At 38.4% G+C, this 16593-nt stretch overlaps 1 non-coding gene across 1 annotated transcript; it reads right to left on the bottom strand.

The window, feature by feature from the left end:
- Positions 1-15754: 15754 nt before the first annotated feature.
- Positions 15755-15861, bottom strand: LOC128295866 (small nucleolar RNA R71). The gene has a single exon (XR_008286415.1). It is a non-coding gene; the product is annotated as a small nucleolar RNA R71 (small nucleolar RNA).
- Positions 15862-16593: the final 732 nt, after the last annotated feature.

Raw genomic sequence — 16593 nt, 5'->3', positions numbered from 1 at the left:
GTCAATTTTGGGCTATCACAACTCTCCCCCACTTAAGAAATTTTCGTCCCCGAAAATCTTACCGGTAAATAGGCTCGAGTATTGCTCTTTCATAGAGTCCTCAAGTTCCCAAGTGGCTTCTTCCATTCCGTGTTTATGCCACAACACCTTCACTAATGGGATTTTTTTTTTATCTCGCAGCTCTTTCACTTCACGCATCAAAATGCGAACCGGCTCTTCTTCATAGCTCAAATTAGGCTGAATCTCAATCTCAGATGGAGTGATTACGTGCGACGGGTCAAACCTATATCGTCAAGCATCGAAACATGGAAAACGTTAGAATCTTTTCAAGCTCGGGGTAAAATTAATCGGTATGCTCTTGGTCCAACTCGTTCGGGTACTTCATACGGACCGATGAACCTCGGCTCAATTTGCCCTTACGGCCAAATCTAAGCACCTTCTTCCGTGGTGAGACCTTGAGGAATACCTTGTCTCCAACCTGATATTCAATGTCTTTTCTTTCCAAATTCGCGTACGACTTTTGGCGATCCGGCGACTTTCAAACTTTCACGAATTACTCGAACTTTTGCTTGGCATCCTTAACCAAATCAACCTCAAGATTTTTCCTTCACTAAGTTCAGTCGAATAATGGGTACGGCATTTACGACCGTATAAAGCCTCGTAAGGCGCCATCTTGATACTTGATTGAAAGCTATTGTTGTAAGCGAATTCAACCAAAGGTAAATACCGTTCCCATGAACCACTAAACTCAAGGATGCAACATCTCAACATATCCTCGAGTATTTGAATTATCCGTTCAGATTGACCATCGGTTTGGGGGTGAAAAGCAGTGCTAAAATGCAGCTTGGTACCCAAAGGCTCTTGCAATTTCTTCCAAAATCGCGATGTAAATCTTGGGTCTCTATCCGACACGATAGAAATAGGCACCCCATGCAATCGAATAATTTGGGAGACGTATAATTCTGCCAATTTATCAAGCGAAAAATCCGTGTGGACAGGAATAAAATGAGCAGACTTGGTCAGTCTATCAACAATGACCCAGATCGCATCCTTCTTACTCGCTGACAATGGCAGTCCTGATACAAAATCCATGGTGACTCGATCCCATTTCCACTCGGGTATCGTGATCGGCTGAAGTAATCCCGATGGCACTTGATGCTCCGCTTTCACTTGTTGACATATTAAACATCTCGAAACAAAGTCAGAGATGTCTCGTTTCATACCATGCCACCAAAACCGACGTTTCAGGTCATTGTACATTTTAGTACTACCCGGGTGGATTGACATTCGACTACTGTGAGCCTCGTTCAAAATCATCGAAATAAGTTCTGAATTCCTTGGAATACATAATCGACCCTTGAACATCAAGCAATCATGGTCGTCAATCTGAAATTCCGATTCCTCCTTCGAAACATATTCGGCTCGCTTAGCGACCAATTCGGCGTCGGCCTTTTGAGATTCAAGTACTTGATGAATCAATAACGGTTTGGTCTCTAATTCGACTACTAGCACCTCATCGGGTGAAACGGATAGATGAGCATCCATCACTCTCAAAGCAAACAGTGCCTTGCGACTTAAAGCATCGGCCACCACGTTGGCCTTTCCCGGGTGATAATCAATGATGAGTTCATAGTCTTTCAACAACTCAAGCCAACGTCTTTGTCGCAGGTTTAAATCTCTCTGAGTCATCAAATATTTTAGACTCTTGTGGTCCAAATAAATGTGACACCTTTCTCCAAACAAGTAATGCCGCCATATCTTCAAGGCAAACACTATGGCTGCTAGTTCAAGGTCATGGGTCGGATAGTTTCTCTCATGCGCCTTTAGTTGTCTCGACGCGTAAGCCACAACTCGACCTTCTTGCATCAACACACAACCTAACCCAAGCAAGGATGCGTCCATCAGATATGACAAACTCTTTACCGGACTCATTGTACTAGTACCGGGGCCTCGGTTAAACAGGTTTTAGTCGATCGAAACTTTCTTGACAAATAAGTTCGACCACTCGAACTTAACATCTTTTGAAGTAGTTTTGTCATCGGTAGCGACTATCACGAAAAACCTTTCACAAATCGTCGATAGTATCCGCAAGCCCCAAAAGCTCCTAACTTCGGTAACATTCCTTGGTGGTTTCCAATCGACTATGGTCGAAATTTTGTTCGGTCCACCTCGACACCGATGCGGACACCACGCGCCCCAAAAGCTAACCTCTTTCAACCAAAATTCACATTTATTGAACTTTATGATAACTACTTATCTCGTAAGATTTGCAACACTAGCCTCGGTGTTCAAGATGTTCGATTTCATCTCTCGAATAGACCAAAATGTCATCGATAAATACAACTACGAACCGTCCAAGTATGGCCTGAAAATTCTATTCATTAAATCCATAAACACCGAGGGCATTAGTGAGCCCAAACGGCATCACCATGAATTCAGTAGTGACCGTACCTCGTTCTAAAAGCGCTTTGGGTATGTCGATTCTCGGACCTCAACCGATAGTACCCGACCTCAAATCTATCTTTGAAAACACCGAGGCTCCTTTAATTGATCAAACAAATCGTCAATTCGTGGCAACGGATATTTATTCTTTATCGTCACTTTATTGAGTTGACGATAGTCGATGCACAATCTCATAGTTCCATCCTTCTTCTTCACAAACAATACTGGTGCGCCCCATGGAGAAAAACTCGATCGAGCGAAACCTCTATCCGTCAATTCTTGCAATTGAACCTTCAATTCCTTTAATTCCGTCACTGTCACACGATACGGGGCTACTGAAATCGGCGTAGTACCCGGTGCAACTTCGATGCCGAATTCCACTTCTCGAACCGGTGGCAATCCCGGTAACTCCTCAGGAAAAACATTTGAATACTCACAAACCACTGGTACCGATTCAAGTTTCCTTCCCGTCTCTTTACTTTCAAACACATACGCAAGGTATGCTTCACACCCCTTTTTCACATATCTCCGAGCGGTCATAGAAGATATTATTGCTGGCACTCCTTTTAAATCAGTAGACTCGACTCGGACTACCTCATTATTTGCACTCCTCAAATCAATGGTTTTCCTTTTGCAGTCCACCACTGCATCATGTACGGTCAGCCAATCCATACCAAGAATAACATCGAATTCATCAAATGATAGAAGCATCGGATCGGTAGAAAAATAGGATTCTTGAATTATTAGGGGCATCTCTTGCACACTTTATCAACGAGTGCGTATTGACCCAAAGGGTTTGACACCGAATTACGAACTCGATGAGACTCAACAGTAGAGTCTTCTTGGATGCTAAGGTTTCACATACATATGAATGAGTAAAGCCGGGTCAATCAATGCAATCACACTAGTATCAAAGAGAGTAAAAGTACCAAGTGATAACGTCGGGGAGGATGCCTCCTCTCGCGCGCGGATGGCATATGCTCTAGCAGAGCACGGGTCTCGGATCGACAGCCGTATTAGAGGCTCCTCTCGATTACCACCCCTACCTCCGAAATTCTCGGGGCCTACCTCCGGTGTCGTTCCACTAGGTCTTGTTGCACCTTGCGTCTTATTCTTCTCATCTAGCTCCGTGCAATCTCTAATGAAGTGGTCCTTGAACCACATCCGTAATGAGTCTTGTTAATGACTTACCCCAACATTCACCTAGGTGTCGTCTTCCACATTGGGGGCATTCAGGTCTCTCTTGACGATTATTGCCCACACTAGCTACCGATGTAGCTCGAGTCCGTCAATGGTCGGCTCGATGGAAATTCCCGATGCCCCTCGACTTATTAGTGTCCTCCCGAACTTCTTTACCACGAGAATGGAGCTTTACTCACGATCTTTTACGATAATCTCTTGCTTCAAATTCAGCCTTCTTCTTTTCCTTTCCAAGTTCTTCCGCCTTGCGTGCTCGTTCGACTAGTCTTACAAACTCCTTTATCTCCAAAATACCCACTAGCGACTTCAAATCTTCATTCAATCCTTCTTCAAATCTTTTGCACATAGCAACCTCATCAGCCACACACTCCCGAGCATACCGACTAAGTCTTACGAACTCATGTTCAGATTCGAGATCTGATCATACGGCCTTGCTTGAGTTCCAAGAACTCCTTACGCTTCGATCGATGAATCGTTGACTAATGTATTTCTTTCAAATTGGATTGAAAGAAATCCCAAGTAACTCGTTCATTTGGGACTATGGAAATTAAAGTCCTCCACCAATAGTAAGCTGAGTCTCGCAACAAGGATATAGCACACTTAAGACATTCATCGGGTGTGCATGACAGTTCATCTAACACTCGAATGGTGTTATCGAGCCAGAATTCGGCTCTTTCAGCATCATCAGTGACTATGGCCTTGAACTCCTCGGCCCCGCGCTTCCTAATCAAGTCTACTGGTGGTTTGCTTAGCCTTACAGGATCAGTAACCGGAGGCATTGCGGACTCTTGGGGCGGAGTATTTAAATTCGGGAATGGTTGGACAGCCGGGTTGGTTCGGGCATATTGCGCGACCCACTCATTCATCATGGTGAAGAAGGCTTGTTTCGCCCCTTCATTTTGATTATTCGCGGATGACTGAGGCTCAACAGGCGGTGTCCCTTGCGCGGGAGCAGCCGCTACACTTTCAACGTCATCCGCCAAGGGTCTCTCTACCCCGGGTTCCATTTGCTAATAAAAAAAATTTCAACCGTCAGAAGTCATCACATTTTTAAGCACTAACAATTTGGCATGTATAGCTAGACTCACACGCGCTATGGTAGTCCTAGAATCGACTAAACCATAGCTCTGATACAAATAAAAATGTAACACCCCAAACCCGTGACCGTCGTCGGTGTCGGACACGAGGGGTTAACGGGCCAAATCCTCTCAAAGTACCACCCAATTTGGCATTTCCAGACAGGCTGGAAAACTGCGTCACTGTCGCCTTAAAAATCATATCTCGAGTTCCAAAACTCGGAAACTGATTCCGTAAATTTTCCCTGAATTTAGACTCATATATCCATCCATGGATTTATTTCTAGAATTTTTGGTCTGGCCAATTGGTACAGTTTATTAGTTAAAATCACCCATGTTACAGGGGTCGACTACACTGACCTTCGCGCGTTTCAACTTGAATATCTCTCTGTACAGGGATTTAATACTGGTACCGATTATTTATAATGAAACTAGACTCAAAATGGAATCTGCACATATAAGGCATGACTTCTAATTCTTTCTGGATAATTTATAGTAAATTTTCAAAGTCACGACAGGGGACCCAGAAACCGTTCTGGCCCTGTCTCACGAGAACTTTAATATCTCTCAGTATACTGCTCATATGGTCATTTCGTTTCGTCCATATAAAAATAGATTCATCAAGGTTCAATTTCATAATTTATTCACTATTTAATTCTACTTCTACTATTTTTAGTGATTTTTCAATCTCATCTCACTGCTGCTGTCTGCAACAGTTACTGCAGTAGACTATGCCAATTTCATGAATCTTTCCTTGGCCTTAATCATCCATCATACATGACACAAATTATGGCCACCTTATCAAAATTAAAGTTTCCAAGACTCGTGGCTATAGGTTCTAGCATCCCACTCGACGACCACATAGGCCATTTTCACATGGCTTAAAGTTTACAACCCACAGTTCAACAAAACATAATAGCCTATACATGCCAAATGTTCTTCAACAACGAAGACAATACCAAAAGATTTCCAGCCGGTGTGATGACTTCAACGACGGTTCCAATCACGCAAACAATACGAGTCCGAGAGACCTAAAATGGGTGACAAGAAAACACCGAGTGAGTTTATAACTCAGTAAGTCATAAGCATTCATCAATCCATAGATAAAGTTACCACAACATGAAACAATAAACGAGGCTAGGTACTCATCCATATCGAATCTATACCATAATTCCTCGGACCTTTCGGTTCAATCTCATACCAAGTCATACATCCACATTTCATATTCTACACAACAAGATATTTGAGGCATTTTCACACACTAACTCATTTCCACCACAATCATACAATTTCAATCATCACATAGATTTAAAGCTTACCAAGGTCAACCCCGAGCATGAACATATTGCCTATTCGTCACGAGCTCAAGGTACTTACCCGATCCGCTGTCCGGGATTAGCTCGATAATGTCGCACACTCAGTTGCAATTGTAATGCAAGAGCATATAGTGAATCCGCACACTTAGTGCTATATGTATTCAACTCGCACACTTAGTGCTATATAATCAAACTCGCACACTTAGTACTGTACAATTTTAAACCCGCACACTTAGTGCCAATCTTGTCACCGTGTCCATTTATACCCGCACACTTAGTGCCGAGACCAATACCTTATGTATTTTGCTGCCTTTATACATTCAACAATGGCATCATTCCATACACATACATTTCCATTTACACATCAACTCATTTAAACACATTTGCATATATATTATGATCATTTAAATCAACACCAAATATACGCTTAATGACTTACTTTGTGTTGGGTAAAACAGTCCAAGTCGGCTACTCGATGACCTTCGTCTTTCCCTTGCTTGATTCTCCTTCTTTAACTCCTTGAGCTTAATCAATAAATTAACTAGTTTAACCATCTTGCTAAACATTCATAATTCAATTACACATGCATATGTATGTTTGTATATTCGCAACCATCCTCACTTATTACCCATTTAGTCAATTATCTAAGCCAAGATAAGGCTTCAATACGGTTGCCTCTAACCGAAAACATGCACACCAATCTACTTCATTTGGCGAATATGCATGTCTATGTTGAGGCCAATTTTACACTTAATACCACACACAAAAAAAACAGCATGCATTTACTAACTAACGATTACATATTGTAGCTCAATGCACATCTCTCATTTACTACATAACCGAAAACATCATCACAAGCAAATATACACCTTGAAATAGTATATATGTCATTCCAATTCATCATGTGCAAACACATATTCATGTGGGTGCAAGGGCCGAATCTTAAGTTGTTTATATCCAAATATAAACACATATCCAAAGCTCAAATCTTACCTACCATGCAACATGCATGAATCATACTTGTGGATATACCATGACCGAATACATCACAACACCATCATTTTGGTCATGATTAAGCAAAGAACTTAATGTCTTACTCAAAATACTAAAAAGAAAGTCCAAGAGCCATCAATCCCCCATCACATATACCATTAACAAGCTTCATATTTAACATGCAATGGCATTAACACAAAATCCACCTTGGCCAAATACCATCCCCACGATATAACAAGGGTTTGAACCATGGCTAACAAGAGCATCAAGCTATCAACTAAAAACATGCATGAATCTCATGGCACAACCTCAAACATACCTTAATCTTGATGCAAGTATAGCCAAACCTCTTCCTAATCCTCTTCCAAACCAAGCATGAAGCAAAATTTCCTCCCTTCCCCTCTAGTATTTTCGGTCAAGAGAGAATGAAAATGGATGAACAAAATTTTTTTTTCTTTTCTCTTCCTCAATACACGGCAATGGGCATGCATGAGACCATTTTTTTCCTTTTTCCCTTTTCTTTATTACCCATGCTCATTAATTTATTTTTTTCACCCATGATTCACCAACAAAACATGTCTATGACATGTTTTGCCCATATTTCTTTGTCATGGCCGGCCACTAGACTTGGATTAAGGGATATTTGACATGCAAGCCCTTCTTTGTGATTACTTGCACTATTAGATCCTTATAGATTAGCCTATCACATTTCAAAAGTGTCACACAAGTCCTATTGGCTAAATTCACACAAAATTTACTAAATCGAAACTTAAAACTTTCACATATTCATAATCACATATTTTAGACAATAAATACTACATTCAAACATTTTGGTGACTCGGTTTAGCGGTCCCGAAACCACTTTCCGACTAGGGTCAATTTTGGGCTGTCAGACCTTTATTCTAAAGTTTTCTTGTAGGAACCTGACTTAGATCATTTCCCCATTACTCACACATTTGTTTGTTTGTGTATATGATTAGATTAGATACGATCAACAAGATTATAGGTATTTTTACCTTGTAATCAATTCCTTTATTCTCGTTGGTAGATTTAGGTTCTACGCTTTCGTAAGTTTTGGGTGACTTAGCTAATAAATGGAGAATCTCGATAGTGACTATTGAATTAGGAACAATGATTACGAGTTCTCTAGACGAGAGTGTCATAATGAATAGAGGAATTGTTAGAGAAGTTATCGAAAGGCAATCCATGGCAGTGAATAGGATCTTCAAGAAAAGTTGTAGGAAGTTAAAGAGAATATGAATCAGAATGTACAGCAAAAGTGTGATGGTTGGTTCCAAAGTAGAAACAACATATCTTATGATTAAGTGTAACACCCCTAACTCGTGACCGACGCCGGTGTCGGACACGAGGGGTTAACGAGACAAATCCTCTTAAAGTACTGACCAATTTGGCATTTCTGGACAGGCTGGAAAACTGCGTCACCGTCGCCTCAAAAATCATATCTCGAGTTCCAAAACTCGGAAACTGGTTTCGTAAATTTTCCCTGAATTTAGACTCATATACCCATCCATGGATTTATTTTTAGAATTTTTGGTTGGGCCAATTGGTACAGTTTATTAGTTAAAGTCACCCATGTTACAGGGATCGACTGCTCTGACCTCCGCGCGTTACAACTTGAATATCTTTCTGTACAGAGCTTTAATACTGGTGCCGTTTGTTTCTAATGAAACTAGACTAATAATGGAATCTGTACATATAAGGCATGACTCCTAATTCTTTCTGGATAATTTATGGTAAATTTTCAAAGTCGTGACAGGGGACCCAGAAATCGTTCTGGCCCTGTCTCACGAGAACTTTAATATTTCCCAGTATACTGCTCATATGGTCGTTTCGTTTCGTCCATATAAAAATAGATTCATCAAGGTTCAGTTCCATAATTTACTCACTATTTAATTATACTTCTACTATTTTTAGTGATTTTTCAATCTCATCTCACTGCTGCTGTCCGCAACAGTTACTGCAGTAGACTATGCCAATTTCATGAATCTTTCCTTGGCCTTAATCATCCATCATACATGACACAAATTATGGCCACCTTATCAAAATTAAAGTCTCTAAGACTCGTGGCTATAGGTTCTAGCATCCCACTCGACGACCACATAGGCCATTTTCAGATGGCTTAAAGTTTACAACCCACAGTTCAACAAAACATAATAGCCTATACATGCCAAATGTTCTTCAACAACGAAGACAATACCAAAAGATTTCCAGCCGGTGTGATGACTTCAACGACGGTTCCGATCACGCAAACAATACGAGTCCGAGAGACCTAAAATGGGTGACAAGAAAACACCGAGTGAGTTTATAACTCAGTATGTCATAAGCATTCATCAATCCATAGATAAAGTTACCACAACATGAAACAATAAACGAGGCTAGGTACTCATCCATATCGAATCTATACCATAATACCTCGGACCTTTCGGTCCAATCTCGTACCAATTCATACATCCACATTTCATATTCTACACAACAAGATAATCGAAGCATTTTTACACATTAACTCAATTTCCAGCACAACCATACAATTTCAATCATCACATAGATTTAAGGCTTACCAAATTCAACCCCGAGCATGAACATATTTTCTATTCGTCAAGAGCTCGAGGTACTTACCCGATCCGCTGTCCGGGATTAGCTCGATAATGTCGCACACTCAGTGCCAATTGTAATGCAAGAACATATAGTGAATCCGCACACTTAGTGCTATATGTATTCAACTCGCACACTTAGTGCTATATAATCAAACTCGCACACTTAGTGCTGTACAATTTTAAACCCGCACACTTAGTGCCAATCTTGTCACCGTGTCCATTTATACCCGCACACTTAGTGCCGAGACCAATACCTTATGTATTTTGCTGCCTTTATACATTCAACAATGGCATCATTCCATACACATACATTTCCATTTACACACCAACTCATTTAAACACATTTGCATATATATATTGATCATTTAAATCAACACCAAATATACGCTTAATGACTTACCTTGTGTTGGGTAAAACAGTCCAAGTCGGCTACTCGATGACCTTCGTCTTTCCCTTGCTTGATTCTCCTTCTTTAACTCCTTGAGCTTAATCAATAAATCAACTAGTTTAACCCTCTTGCTAAACATTCATAATTCAATTACACATGCATATGTATGTTTGTATATTCGCAACCATCCTCACTTATTACCCATTTGGTCAACAATCTAAGCCAAGATAAGGCTTCAATATGGTTGCCTCTAACCGAATACATGCACACCAATCTACTTCCTTTGGCGAATATGCATGTCTATGTGGAGGCTAATTTTACACTTAATACTACACAAAAAAACAGCATACATTTTCCTAATTAACGCATTACATATTGTAGTTCTATACACATCTCTCATTTATTTCATAACCGAAACAACATCACAAGCAAATAGACACCTTAAAATAGTATACATGTCATACCAATTCATCATGTGCAAACATATATTCATGTAGGTGCAATGGCGAATTCTCAAGTGGCTTATATCCAAATATACACACATATCCAAAGCTTAAATCTTACTTACCATGCAACATGCATGAATCATACTTATGGATACAACATGGCCGAATACCACAACACCATACCGTTTCAATTTGGTCATGGTTAAACAAAGAACTTAGTATCTCATTCAAAAATGCTAAAAGAAAATCTAAGAATCCTCAATCTACCGTCACATGAATCATTATCAAGCTTGATATTTAGCATGCAATGGCATTAACACCATATTCACTTTGGCGAATTTCATTCCCATGACATAACAAAGATTTGAACCATGGGCTAACAAGAACATCAAGCTAGCAACTAAAATATACATGAATCTCATGGCAAAACATCAAACTTACCTTAATCTAGGTACAAGTATGGCCAAACCTCCTCCTAAACCTCTTCCAAGCCAACATGAAACAAGAATTCCTTCCTTCCTCCTTAGAATTTTCAGCCCAAAGGAAATGAAAATGATGAACAAAAATTCTTCTTTCTTTCTCCACACTCACGGCAACAAGGGCATCCAAGCTCATCTTTCTCTTTTTTTTTCATTTTTTATGCTTATTTTTATTATAATACTTCCTACATAACTCACTAGCCAAACATGTTGGAAACATGTTTTCCTTGCCCATCATGCCCACCTTGGCGGCCACTATAGTCAAATTTGGGGAATTTGACATGCAAGGACAACATTTCTAGTGTGCATCAATAGACCACTTCCACATTTGCCTATCTCAATTCTAAATTTTCTCACACAAGTCCTTTCTGGTGAAATTCACCTTTATAACACTAAATCAATCATCATAAAATGTCATACATGAGCACACACATATTATAGGCATCAAAATAAATTTTTAATTATTTTTATGCCTCGGTTTTGTGGTCCCGAAACCACATTCCGACTAGGGTCAATTTTGGGCTGTTACATTAAGCAAGTGGCGTATCAACAACGAATTTCAAGGACAAAATTCTTTTTAGAGGGGAAGAGTTGTCATACCCCAAAATTGGCTTATAAGTTTTAAGGGTAAATTAGGAATTTTGGCTTAGACTAGGTTCAGAAACTTTTAATGATGGTAACCCGAAATTATTTTCCACTGTAGATTTTTGGAAGTTAAATCAACTTTTGAAAATAAGGTAGGAGAGATCTTTAATTTTGAAAGGAGGATTGCTTTGTAAAAGGGATTAAATTAGGGGTGGTTTTAAAGCAATTATACCAAAGTTTTAAAAATACCCTATTTTCCCCTTTATCTACATTAAACTCACGATAGTTTTTTCCCTCACCTTTTTGTTTGTCGTCCATTTATTTTCCCAAGCACCCTTCACTTATTTTATTTTTCAAACATCAATTCCTTTAATTTCCATCATCCTCCAAACATTAAACATCTCTAGAATTCCATAAAAACCATCAAAAACACCATTAATTTCACCATTGCTCACTTGTGGGTTTTTTGGATTTTCAATCAAACGTTTGATTCTCCTTCAACAAATGTAATGTTTCATTTTCCTCTTAGTTTTTAATGAGTTTTTATCCATTGAATCAAGGGTTTTCTATAAATACTAAAATTTGGGTCATTAATGGTGAAATTCGAGATTTTGAATGAAAACAATGTTTCAAAGTGTTTTTCAACTTGTTTTGATGTGATTAGAAGGTTTTTAAACTTTTCCTAAAGTTTCGTTAAAGAATTCTAAGGTTTTATTGAGTTTTCATAAAAAAGGCCATTGCATGTTGAAATTTTAGAACCATGAATCTGTGTAGTTTAAAGTAGTTTGAAGGTTGGGAATTGTTCTTAGATATATAATTAGATTATTGGAATTGATTAAAGGAAATGGAAATGAGTAAAGATTAAGATACTTGAGTTTCATGTTTGTTAGTCAAAAATTTCAATTCCAAGAGGAAGGAACCTTAGTCCTATGTTTTTATTTGTTTAAGGTGTGTTATGGCTACTAATTGATTGTGTGTATTACACGGTTATTATGTGTGAAGCTTCGAATTCATTAGGACCTTCTTCGAGTAAGGTGAAAGGCAAGGAAAAACTAGTTTAAGTTTTCGTCAACTAGGTGAAAGCATGAACAATGAGTGTTCAGAGTCACTGCTTGTAGTCACGATTCATAGAATTAATCGGGATCTTAGGAATATCCTAAACCCCTATCCTAAGTTCTGAGTGTAAGCTTTCTTATACCCTTCGTTTAATTTGCAAAGTATGTGATTGTGCGAAGTGGATTGAGTATTAAGTTTTGATAATGTGACATGTAATAATTGTGATAGCTCTTGTGAATGTATTAGTTGTGGGCACATTAAACATGCCAAATGACAATGATGATGTTGTGTTAGTGATATAAATGTGTAGTGAAAGCATGTAGAAAATGGTAAGTACATATGTGTTGAATTGTGGAATGTGATATTATTATGACAGGTAATATGTTAGAATACTTGTCTGTGATATACGATGTATTGATTTTAATGCACACATGTGAGGTTTGATAAATGGAAGCTCAATGAGCATTATTATGGCACTTAAGGTGCAAATAAATGTGAATCCAATACTTTCTGATAAATTGTAACAACCAGTTTTTTAACTAAATCGGAATAGCGGTTTCGGAATCACAAATCTGAGGTCGTAAAATTATTTTAATATTATTTTTGGTGATTATAGCATGTGAATATGTATGTCTTAAAATTTTGTGAGCTAATTTTATCGTTTAATAGCTCAATTGAAAAGGACTAAATCGCGTAAAATGCAAAAGTTACATTCTATATCATAAAGGTGTCTATTTTCCATGGCTTATTAAATGAGAGGTCCTTATGATGTAATTAAACCATGGTTAATGGAATTTGTCATAAATGACCAACCATTATGTGTTTTATTAATGTATTAATAAAGGTTATTTTTAGCAATTGTAAAATTCAGTTTAATTAAACAAAACTAAAATAAAATATGATTCATTCATTCATCTTTTCAACCAAAAATAGAAAGAAAACAAGGGATAGCAACCTTTCTTGTGTTTGGCACTTTGATAGCTAGATTGAGGTACGTTCTTTGCTCGATTTTTGATGATTTCTATGTTTTTGATCGTTGCTTCAAGTATTAGCTAGTTTTCAAGTATTAGCTAGTCCGTACCCTAATTTCTAAATTTGTTGAAGAATTTGTGAGTGATAAACCGTAAATTATACATATTTTTACCCTATGTTTAATGCATTTTATGGATGATTTCTCATTAGAATTGGTGAATTCAATGCTCCTAATGCTTTAATTTCATGTTTTATACTTAGGAGAGTATAGGAGAGCGAAAGGAACGAGAAACAGGCTAAAAACGGAGAAAATGGGCCAAATTACAAAATCAACACGGCCTGGACCTCCTCACACGAGCAGACCACATGGCTGTGTCAATTTGGTAGGCTCGAACACGGCCTAAAGTAATCGAACATAGGCATGTGCGCGTGTCCCTGCCGAGCCCAAGTTGAGTCCAATTCGGGAATGGCTAACTATGAGGGTTTTTAGGCTTTCCAAAACCTATAAATACACCCTAGAGGAGGAGAAAAAAGGGAGACGGAGAATAAGGGGTAAGGAATTACTCCAAGGAAGCCGATTGATCCATGTCAGGAGTGGGATTCATCATCAAGACTGAAGATCTCTCCTTAATTTCCCTTTAGGAGTTTTGGGTTTTCTTTATGTTTTGTATTCTTTATTATTCTGAGATGTTTTCTTATTTAGTTATGAACTAAAACCCCCAAATACCTAAGGGGAATGAAACCTAAGACGAATCTTGTTATTATTTTCTGAATCATATGATAAATATTTAACTTGCTCTTAATTATGTGTTCTTAATTCTTATTTTAATATCCCAGGATTTGATTCAAGACATGCTCTTATTTAGAGGAGGAATAGACCCTGTCTAAGAGTACATTTGTCATAATTAAGTGGAGTTGATTGCGCGCCTAGACATAGGGTGACAAGATTTTTCTAGATTAGGGTGAAACCTAATAAGGGGATCCATAGATCGAGTTAATGCAACCCTAAAGTGTTAATTAGAGAAAAGTCTCAGTTATTCAATCTAGGGATTAAACGTTATTAGTCTTGAATAGGGATAATAACATAACTTAGGGATCTCTACGGAACAAGTTGAATGAATAAATCGTCCGATTTGGATCCAGAATAACAAGTGAAGTCTAGGTGGATTTTTCCTTAGATATTGTCTTAAGTCAATCGATTTTTCCCAAAAGCAATTCCCCAATTCTTTTCTCTTTGCGTTCTTAGTTTAGATAATTAGTCAATTAAAACAAAACCTCTTTATTCTTAGGCTAGATAATAAAAAGACAATCATTACTAGTACTTTTAATTCTTTTGGGTTCGACAATCCGGTCTTGCTAAAACTATACTACTATTCGATAGGTACACTTGCCTACATCGCGATAATAGTTAGTTCAAGAACGAGTAATTATAAATATTTAAAACCTATCACGAAATCATGCGATCAAGTTTTTGGCACCGTTACCGAGGAACTAAGATATTAGGAACACTCAATTTTTATTACTTTAGCCATTTATTTTTCTTGCATTTTAATTTTTTTATTATTATTATTTATTAACCTAATCTTTCTTTCTCTTGGCAGGTTTTTATAGTTTATGACTAGAAGAAACCCGTCAGGTTCATTACTTTTTGACGAAGAAATCGATCGTACAGTTCGTAGAAACCAATGAGAAATAAGGCAAAGCTTAAGATACATGGAGAACGAGCAAGAAAATGATACTCAAGCCCCAACTGAAGAGATGGCTGAAAACCAAGGCAATCAGCTACCTCCTGCAATTGCGGTTAATCAGACTCCTGCTCCACGCACTATGTATGATTATGCTAAACCTTCTTTAACAGGAACTGGATCTAGCATAGTTACCCCTGTTGTAGTTGCAAATACTTTTGAATTAAACCTAACACTATTCAAATGATACAGCAATTTGTTCAGTTTGATGGTTTGCAGAATGAAGATCCCAACACTCATTTAGCAAACTTCTTAGAACTATGCGATAAATTTAAAATTAATGGCGTTTCTGATGATGCCATACGTCTTCGGTTGTTTCCCTTTTCATTGAGGAAAAAAGCTAAACAGTGGTTGAACTCGTTACCACGAGGGTCAATTACAACTTGGGAACAAATGACCGAGAAATTTTTACTAAAATATTTTCCACTTTCTAAAACGGCTAAATTACGTAATGATATCTCTTATTTTGTGCAGATGGATTTAGAAACACTCTACGATGCATGGGAGAGATACAAGGACCTTTTGAGAAAATGCCCCCACCATGGGTTACCGCTTTGGCTCCAAGTTCAAACATTCCACAATGGTCTGAATCCTTCGACTCGGCAAATGGTTGACGCAGCTGCTGGCGGAACCATCAACAATAAAACACCGGAAGATGCCTATGAGTTTATAGAGGAGATGTCACTAAATAACTATCAGTGGCAAGTCATGAGGACAAAGCCAACGAAAACAGCTGGCATTTATAACATCGATTCGATCACCATGCTGTCAAATCAGTTGGAACTCTTAAATAAAAAGATTGATTATTTTCTTAGTTCTTCACATGTTCACCCAGTAATGCAATACGAAGCAAGTAGCGGTGGAACAAACCATTCAGAATACCAACCTTATGGCCACAGCATGGATAACGAGCAATTAAACTACATGGGTAATAATCTTCAACCTCAAAACAATCCATATAGTAACACTTGTAACACTTATAATGTAGGTTGGAGGAACCACCCCAATTTCTCATAGGGAGGCCAAAGAAATCAAAGACCACAACATCCTTCGAGTTTTTAACAACCACCCTACCAACAGGAAAAGAAGCCAAACCTTGAAGAGATGCTCTCAAAGTTCATATCAGTGTTAGAAACCCATATCCAGAACACCGAGACAGCATTTGAGTCTCAACAAGCATCGATCCAAGGACTCAAAACTCAGATAGGCCAGCTTCCCAAACTAATCTCCGAACGACCACAAGGTAGTTTGCCAAGTAACACCGAACCTAACCCAAGGGA

The sequence above is a fragment of the Gossypium arboreum genome, chromosome 7 (assembly GCF_025698485.1).
Source record: "Gossypium arboreum isolate Shixiya-1 chromosome 7, ASM2569848v2, whole genome shotgun sequence".
In the NCBI taxonomy this organism is placed as follows: domain Eukaryota; kingdom Viridiplantae; phylum Streptophyta; class Magnoliopsida; order Malvales; family Malvaceae; genus Gossypium; species Gossypium arboreum.
Note: the sequence above shows the minus strand (reverse complement) of the source record. Positions and strands in the feature narration are given on the sequence as shown.